The sequence below is a fragment of the Euphorbia lathyris genome, chromosome 1 (genome assembly GCF_963576675.1).
Source record: "Euphorbia lathyris chromosome 1, ddEupLath1.1, whole genome shotgun sequence".
Taxonomy (NCBI): Eukaryota; Viridiplantae; Streptophyta; class Magnoliopsida; order Malpighiales; family Euphorbiaceae; genus Euphorbia; species Euphorbia lathyris.
The window spans coordinates 17,943,672-17,951,544 of NC_088910.1; positions in this window are offsets into that span (position 1 = coordinate 17,943,672).

The following is a 7,873-nucleotide window of genomic DNA, read 5'->3' on the forward strand; positions in this document are numbered from 1 at the left end:
AAAGGCAAACAAGAGGTGAAAAGTAGATAAACAAACACTCCCTTGGTTTGAACAGTTTGAATGGTTGTTTAACCTAGTATTAAAGTCTCTTAAACTAAGTGATCGAGTTCAAATCTTAGCAACATCATTTGTTAATAAAATTTCAACAAATAAAAATATGAATTCATATTATGGACGTTTCAAGTCCAAAATACATTCGCATACGAGGTTATGTCAGAGATAATAATACTAAAGTTATTTTTGGGCATTACTTATCAATTTAATTTTATGGGTACAATGGTTTGTTAATAACTCTCTGATTTTAGCAAAAAATTATTGGAATACATGAGCATTTTAAATATTTTCACCCCATTGCACTTCCTTTCAGACACCATCCTCCATAAGTCTGAGATATACAGTATTACTCTGAAGTATGTTGTAGCAGAGTGTAGTCTCAATTGTTGTAACAAGCTATTACAACAACTCTTCCTAATGTTTCTTCCTGTATGCCAACTCAACAATTCACTTCCTTAAATATGCAAGTCTTGGCACCTCTCTTAACGATTTCTATTTCCTTTATCATCTCATCAAGCTTCATGAAGTTTCTACCTTGTAATATAATATAAATAAGGTATCTAACATTGTAGCACGTTTTCTTGAGTTTTATAAAAATAAGAACTTTCTCTTCTTCTTTCCATATGGTATCAGAGAACTAGGTTAAGAAAAAAAACTCGACAAAGAAGAGTGAATCATATGCCTTGACAAAAAAGAGTGAATCATACTCAATAATAATGGAGATCCTTTTTTATGATAAAGCAGATATGGAGCCCGAAGTAACAGATCGTTGGAGTTCATCTTCCACGACAAAGAATTTTGGCCCCATTGTGATCAAATACAACTCAGCACTTACAGCAAAAGAAAAAACTCATATTTATCCTTGGAGATGAAGAGATTCTTCCATCTAGAATTGTTGAGTGCAGAAGATGGAAGAAAGATAATTGTTTGGTATCATCTTGGATTTTCAATACAATCTATAAAGAAGTAGCAAAGGGGTTTCTGTATATCGCTTTTTTTCGAGACTTGTGGAATGAATTGTAGAGACGTTTTGGGGATAGCAATGGCCCAATGCTCTCTTATAGATTGTATTATTCATTCCTTGTTTCAGATATAATTTATTCTTAGTGCGACAGTTATTGCAATAGTCACATATTGAGATAGTTTTTTTATGCAAACTGTTACTATTTGAATTTTTTCTTCTTTATTGTATTTTTCTTTATATGGATGGTCGTGGCCATTCTCCTTATATGGGGTTGTCTCCCGATATGGAAGTTTTTACGTTTTCCTTCATGGAAAAACATAAAAGCTTTTTATACCATCAAATAGATATGACTCACTGAAAAATTGTAAACTCGTTCCTATAAAGACTCTGAAGTCCATTTTGGGTGGAGGTTGCTTCTCGCCGTTGTTTCAAAAATAATTTCAAGCACTATTTGTCATTGTTCTATCACGAGCATGATATTGAAGATGCAAATTCAACCTCCTCTAATGGAGAACTTCTATGATGGACCATGTGCAATGGACACAACCAATGAAAAGAGAGAAGCATGCTACCTCATTAGGAGATGATTGATGCAAGGAAAGAAAGTGCACAATTATTATGTTTCTATTGGTAAGGTCCAATGAACGGGGATCATAGTAGAATTTCTCCCTCTAATGTATTTTTGTGTAGTAATTTTTTAACTACAAGTACTATGTTTTTAAAGACAATTATTTTTTTCTAATAAAAAAAGGTTTATATATATGAATGCCAAAAAAAAAAAAAAAAAAACAGCAGCCATAAGGCATAGTGAGGATTTTGACATATTAAAGAAATTATGATTGCAAAATTTTAGAGTTAATTTAAGGTAGGGGCGGCACAAAATTACACTAATTAATTGATTATAATAAGCAGTGGGGTCCATTTGGACCTTTGAAATAACCACTCCTAATTTGACACATCATCACTGATATTTCTTTAATTATTTCCTTCTAAAGAATTATTAGCTGTTAATTATTTTGACTTTCCCTACTTGTCTAATTGTCTTTGCTATGTTTTATTTTTAAGGATTAACTTCATTGCATTTTTATATATTCAATTTAGTATCCAAAGTTACTTCCTAATATCAATTAAGGGCCCGTTTGTTTTACCTACGGTTGCTGTTGCTATTTGCTGTTTGCTGTTACGGTTTGCTGTTACGGTTTGCTGTTTGTTGTTGCTATTTACTGATTGCTGTTGGAAAAATCTGCTTTTCCAAAAAATAGAGATTCCCTGCTTTTGTAAAATGCTGCTTTTCAAGTGTAAAAAACAAACAGGAGGTCACTAACCAAACACTTAATGCTGGTTTTCAACTGTAAAAGCCAAACAAGAGAAGACTAACCAACACCTAAAACTCTGCCTTTTATAATGAAAAGGCAAACATGAGGTGAAAAGTAGGTAAACAAACACCCACTAAGTTGATTCAAAAAAAAAATATCAATTAAGTTCCGATATAAACTTAACCACCAAGAAACTATAAGATAAACCTTTTTCTTTTTGTTTTTTTTGTTTATTAAATAAATGTTTTATTAATCTTAATGGTAGATTTGATAGTTTCTTCTTTATTGTAGTCTTTTTATTCTTTCTCAATTTGTAACTGGTGGTAGGAGTGTTATCAAGTTTTTCTTAATGGGACTTAATACATTATTTTTCCTGAACTTGTCAAAAAGATTTAACTCATTTAATTAATTTTTTATTGCGTATATTAAAATTGGAATTCAAATTTTTTAATTTAAACGATTTGAGGTTCTTAAACAATTAAATCAATCGTAATTGATAGTTGATTACAATCATGAAAGTTTAAATAAACATGATGTATATCCGAATTGCAATTAAATTGAAAATTGAAAAGGACTAAAGAAAGAGTAACTTGATTTGTAGATGGGCCTAACGTATGTATATGTCTGTTCCTAGAATACCACAGAGTATTTATTTAGTATGAAAGTGACGAATAAGCCCCTCTCTCTATAAAGACATGCCATGGCAGACTTTTCACTAACATGCCAAAATGCTCAACGTCAATTGTCAAACTGAAATTCTTAACTTTGCAACCCCACTTCAAACTGTAAATACTACTGTTTTTTTACCACGTCAGTTATACTTGTAAACGGGAATTTTATATATAAACGGGGAATTAGCTGAATAATATTCGGAATGAGGATGAAGATAATTTTGTTTTTGATATAGTTAGGGTTGGAGTGGGATCCAATGACGGAGCCAAAAATTTACGTTTAGGGGACTAATTTTAGCCTTGTGTTACTGTGGGTGGGAGTTAGCTTCCGAAGTTCAGCCTGTTAGGGCTGTAAAATTTTTTTTGCCTCAAACACCCTAAAATTTTATCGTTTTGGTGTGTTAAATGCTAAAAGATTAAAATTGCTCGGGGTTAAAAGGAGTAGATATCTTTAATATTTTTATAAACCTAACGCTAATTTCTTATAAAAAAATATTTTTAATTATGAATTATTTATAATTTTTATAAAATAAAATTTAATTTAAAAATTAAGTTTTTTTTAAGTCACAAAAGTAAAAAAAAAACTGATTTAGAAAAAAAAAATAGTTTGAAAAGGTTAACAAGTTGAAGAGCACATACAAAAAATTCAATAAATAAATAAAAACTAAAAAAAAGAGTTTAATGGGATTTGAATTCGTGATCTATTGTATTAAAAAGTGTAACCTAACTAACTTAACTATCTTAAAGGATTGTAATAATATTACAAATACACCAATATGAACAAAAATTAGAAGGAATTGCAATCTACCGAAACATGGCGGCTGGAGGGGCCGAATCCCCCCAAGCCCTAGGCTAGCTCCGTCCCTAGTAGGATCAATAATACTTATTCCGTCACCATAAGCAGTGTCGGAGCCAGGATTCGAGACTTGGCAGGTTAATTTTAGTTACGTAGTTTGTGGTGATTTTTTAAACTCCAGCTCGTCAGGGCTGGAAATTTTTTTTTAGCATCTAGCATGATAAAACTGTTTCATTTTGCCCAAAGTGAAAAGCATAAACACATTTAATTTTCTATATGTTCAATGTTGATTTCCTAAACTAAAACACCTAAATTTTCGTAGTTTTTGTGTGTTGAATGTAAAAAAAAATTAAAACTTCTAAGCCTAAAAGAAGTAGAAATATTTAATGTTTTATTAATCCAATATTAATTTCTTAAAAATTACATTTGGAAAAACTAAACTTTAAAAGAGTTGTGGGGAAAAAATCAATTGGATAAATAAAAGCGAAAAAAATGAGACTTAATAGATTTGAACCCATGACCTTTTACAACAAAACAAGCCTCTTAACCAACTCAATCATCTCAACATTCTATTAAATCACTACAAACACGTATTAATATAATAAAATTAAGGGGGCTATGAACTACCAGACACATCTTACTCAAGGGTGGAGCCGGCGGCCGGGGGACCGGAACCGCCAAGCTTTGGGCTGGCTGCGGATCCACAGCTCTAATTGTACACCAAAAAATGGGATGCCGCAACTTTGTCGAGTAAAATCCTCATCTTTGATATGTTTTTGCTTATCTATTGTTAGGGATACTTAGATAATAACATCTATATATAATATAAAACAGTAATGATGGAACTGAGGTGTCACTTCCTCATTGTTTACTGATAAAAAATACAATATAATATATTATATATTAATTTTAATTATATTATTATATGGGAAAAGTACGAAAAAAATGCATATGGTTTGCCCAATTTGCAAACAGAGATACGTGGTTTAAAAGTTCACAAATAAAGGTCTATGGTATGTTTTATTTACAAAACAAAGTATTACAATTACACATTTAAGTTCTAATTACAAACAAAGACATTTTTATCTTAACAAAAATTATACTTACATATCAACAAAACATAACCTCCGAAAAAAGTAACTTGCTAAATCGAAACAATAAATAGTATGGTGGAATTTTACGTTTTTTACTAATCTGACAGTTTATGAATTAAATTGATATTTAAGTTCATTTTACACAGTTGCAATTTGATTTTGGGATCTGTGTTTTGTTAATATATAAATGTAATTGGTAAAAAATTAAAAAATGCTCTTATTGTCATCGATTACTTAAAAGTTTAATTTTAAATACCTTGTTTTGTAAAAAAAGCATACCACATACCTCTATTTGCAAACTTTTAAACCACGGACCTCTATTTGTAAATAAGGTAAACCACAAGCATTTTTTTCGTACTTTGCCCTTATTATATTTATCTTTAAAAAGATTATTTAAAGTAAATGTGAAAATAAAATAATAATATTTAATTTATATAACACCTTTATATCATTAATTATAATTATTAGATTATATTTTTGTTAATATTTATACGTTAAAATGACGCACGGGCCAAAAACTAGTAGCCATATAAAGTCATTTGCTCTTGCTAGTGGCGGACCAAAAAAAAATCAACAGGGGCAATATTGATAAGAAAAAAATACAAAGAATTAAAAGAGAGAAGAAGAGATTTTCCTTTTCAGAATAGAGTTTTTTTTTTTTTTTTTTTGTAAATTTTAAAGATGATTTTTAATATTTTTTTAAATCCAAAAGGCTTAAAATTAAAACTAGAGACCTATTCTATTCTAGTACATAGATATTTGGATTTACAGATTAAAAATCAAAGGAGGAAAAAAAATTGAAATTTAGGATAGATTAGTAGATAAATATAATAATTAAAATATAGTTTATGGTGGGTTTAATATATCACGAGCTTCCTGAACTTGGTTTAAAAAATCAACAGTCCCATAAATTTATTGAGTGTCTCGTTAGTCATCTGACTTGTTTAAAGTGATATAATTAACTTTGTATGTCAGAATAAAAGAGGATTTGGACAAATGAAAAATTATATCATTTTAAGTAAATTCGAGAGGATAATAGATTACTATTAGCAAGTTTAATGGAATCAATGCGTCACTTTAAACAAATTCAGATGATCAGTATATGACCTTATGCAAGTTCAGGGGCTAACGAAACATCCGATAAGGGAGACAAAATGACCTTTTAATAGTGGCAGAACCATGGGAGCAAGGCGATAAGAGAGGTCGGAGACTGCCCTTTGTCCCCCTCTAAATCTGCGACTGCTTACTGCTAACACCACCACTTCTTTAAACTTAGTCCTCCATCTACCACCATCTAAACTCATCGTTGAGTAGATCTTAGTAGTGTCGTCGCTAGCAGTATCGGACATCTTCTGTTGTGTTATTTTCTTCAACAGTGTCGATGGTGTTATCCTTTTGTTTGATTGAACACTCGGCAATTACTGAAAAAATCATAAAACTTCATGACATCTTTGTACAAAGTTTTTTTTAATAAATCATTAAAAGATATCTAATGTTGTGCAACATGTGATGTCTTCTAAAATCTCATTGTATGACCTGAAATGAGAATAACAACTGGTTAAAGAGAGGCTGACGTTCGACAAACCCGCTCTGATACTTAAGTTAAAAAAGTTTGAGGAGAGATCGAAGGGAAATATGAATATTGGTAACTGTAATGTTCACCTTATTTATTTATAGTAACTGTCGTAATCATGTGAATGTGCCCTAATAAGTCACTAGACACGTGTCAGCTTTTAACTGGCTCCGTAACATTTAGACTGTAATGACGTCAGATGGTGCACCATACCATATAGTAAACATGTTGCACGGTGTCATCATTTTATTAGACCTAATTCGAGTCGTTATGGTGGCAAACATCGCGCTTTGCCATATACTTACTGTCCTTTGTATAACCATTTATCATGATCCAACAGTTCCCCTTCCTTTGTCATACGAATGCTAGGATGGAGGGTGGATATAAATCCAGGTGGCCGAATACCATTCGCATTTTCAAAGAATATTCCTTATTCATATCAGACGGTTCTTGTTAGTCTTCCTGATTTGAATGGTGATATTGATTCACATATAAGAGATATTTTCCTAGAATATTTCTTAGAGTATAATATCAATAGAATACTTATAAATCATGAGAGAACACTGCAAATCACCAAGGCCCTGTTTGATAAAGAGTGTTTTGGGATAAAATTAGAAATTTAAGCCTAGAAATTGTTTATTGGGTTTAAAAAGCAAAATTTTAAAAGGGAAAATTACAAAACTGGGTCAAATGGGAGACCCATTTACATATTAAACCCATTTACTAATTCTACTACATATCTAGACTGATTTTGTGTGACTTTCCAAAAATACCCCTGACCTTCCCACTTCCACCACGTGCGAATCGCCGCTCCCTCTGTCTCCTTGGTTATGCGAAAAGTTGCTCCAGCATTAATGATTTCAAGACTTTTGATCTTCCTTTCTTCCTTTAAATTGCACGAAATCTGCACTACTTAGTCAAAATCACAATGAATTTCTCTTTTTCCCCTCTTCATCTCTTGATTCTGCAACTTCCCAACCCTAGAAAACGAAGTCATGGTTTTTCATCTTCTTGTTCGTTGCTTGGTTTCTTTCTTCTTGTTACCATCAAAGAAATGGTTTTTCTACGTTATTTCCTTCGTTCTTCCCATGTTATCATATTGTTATTGTCGCTTTTGGGGGTGAAAGGGGCGAAAAATGTAAGTATCTGTTTTTTATTTCTGCGTTTTTTCATGAATTCACTTCGCAATCGATGGTTTCGCTAAGCTTTACGAAGAGAACGAGCCTGGAAAGTGATGATCTACTTCGTGAATTGATGATTTCGCGAAGTTCTGCGAAGAGAAAGAGTCTGAAACGTATGAATCTACCTCGCGAATCGATTAGTTCGCGAAGTCTGCGAATAGATCCTCACGTTTCAGACCTCGCAGACTTCGCGAAAGCATCGATATGCGACGTAGATAGTCACA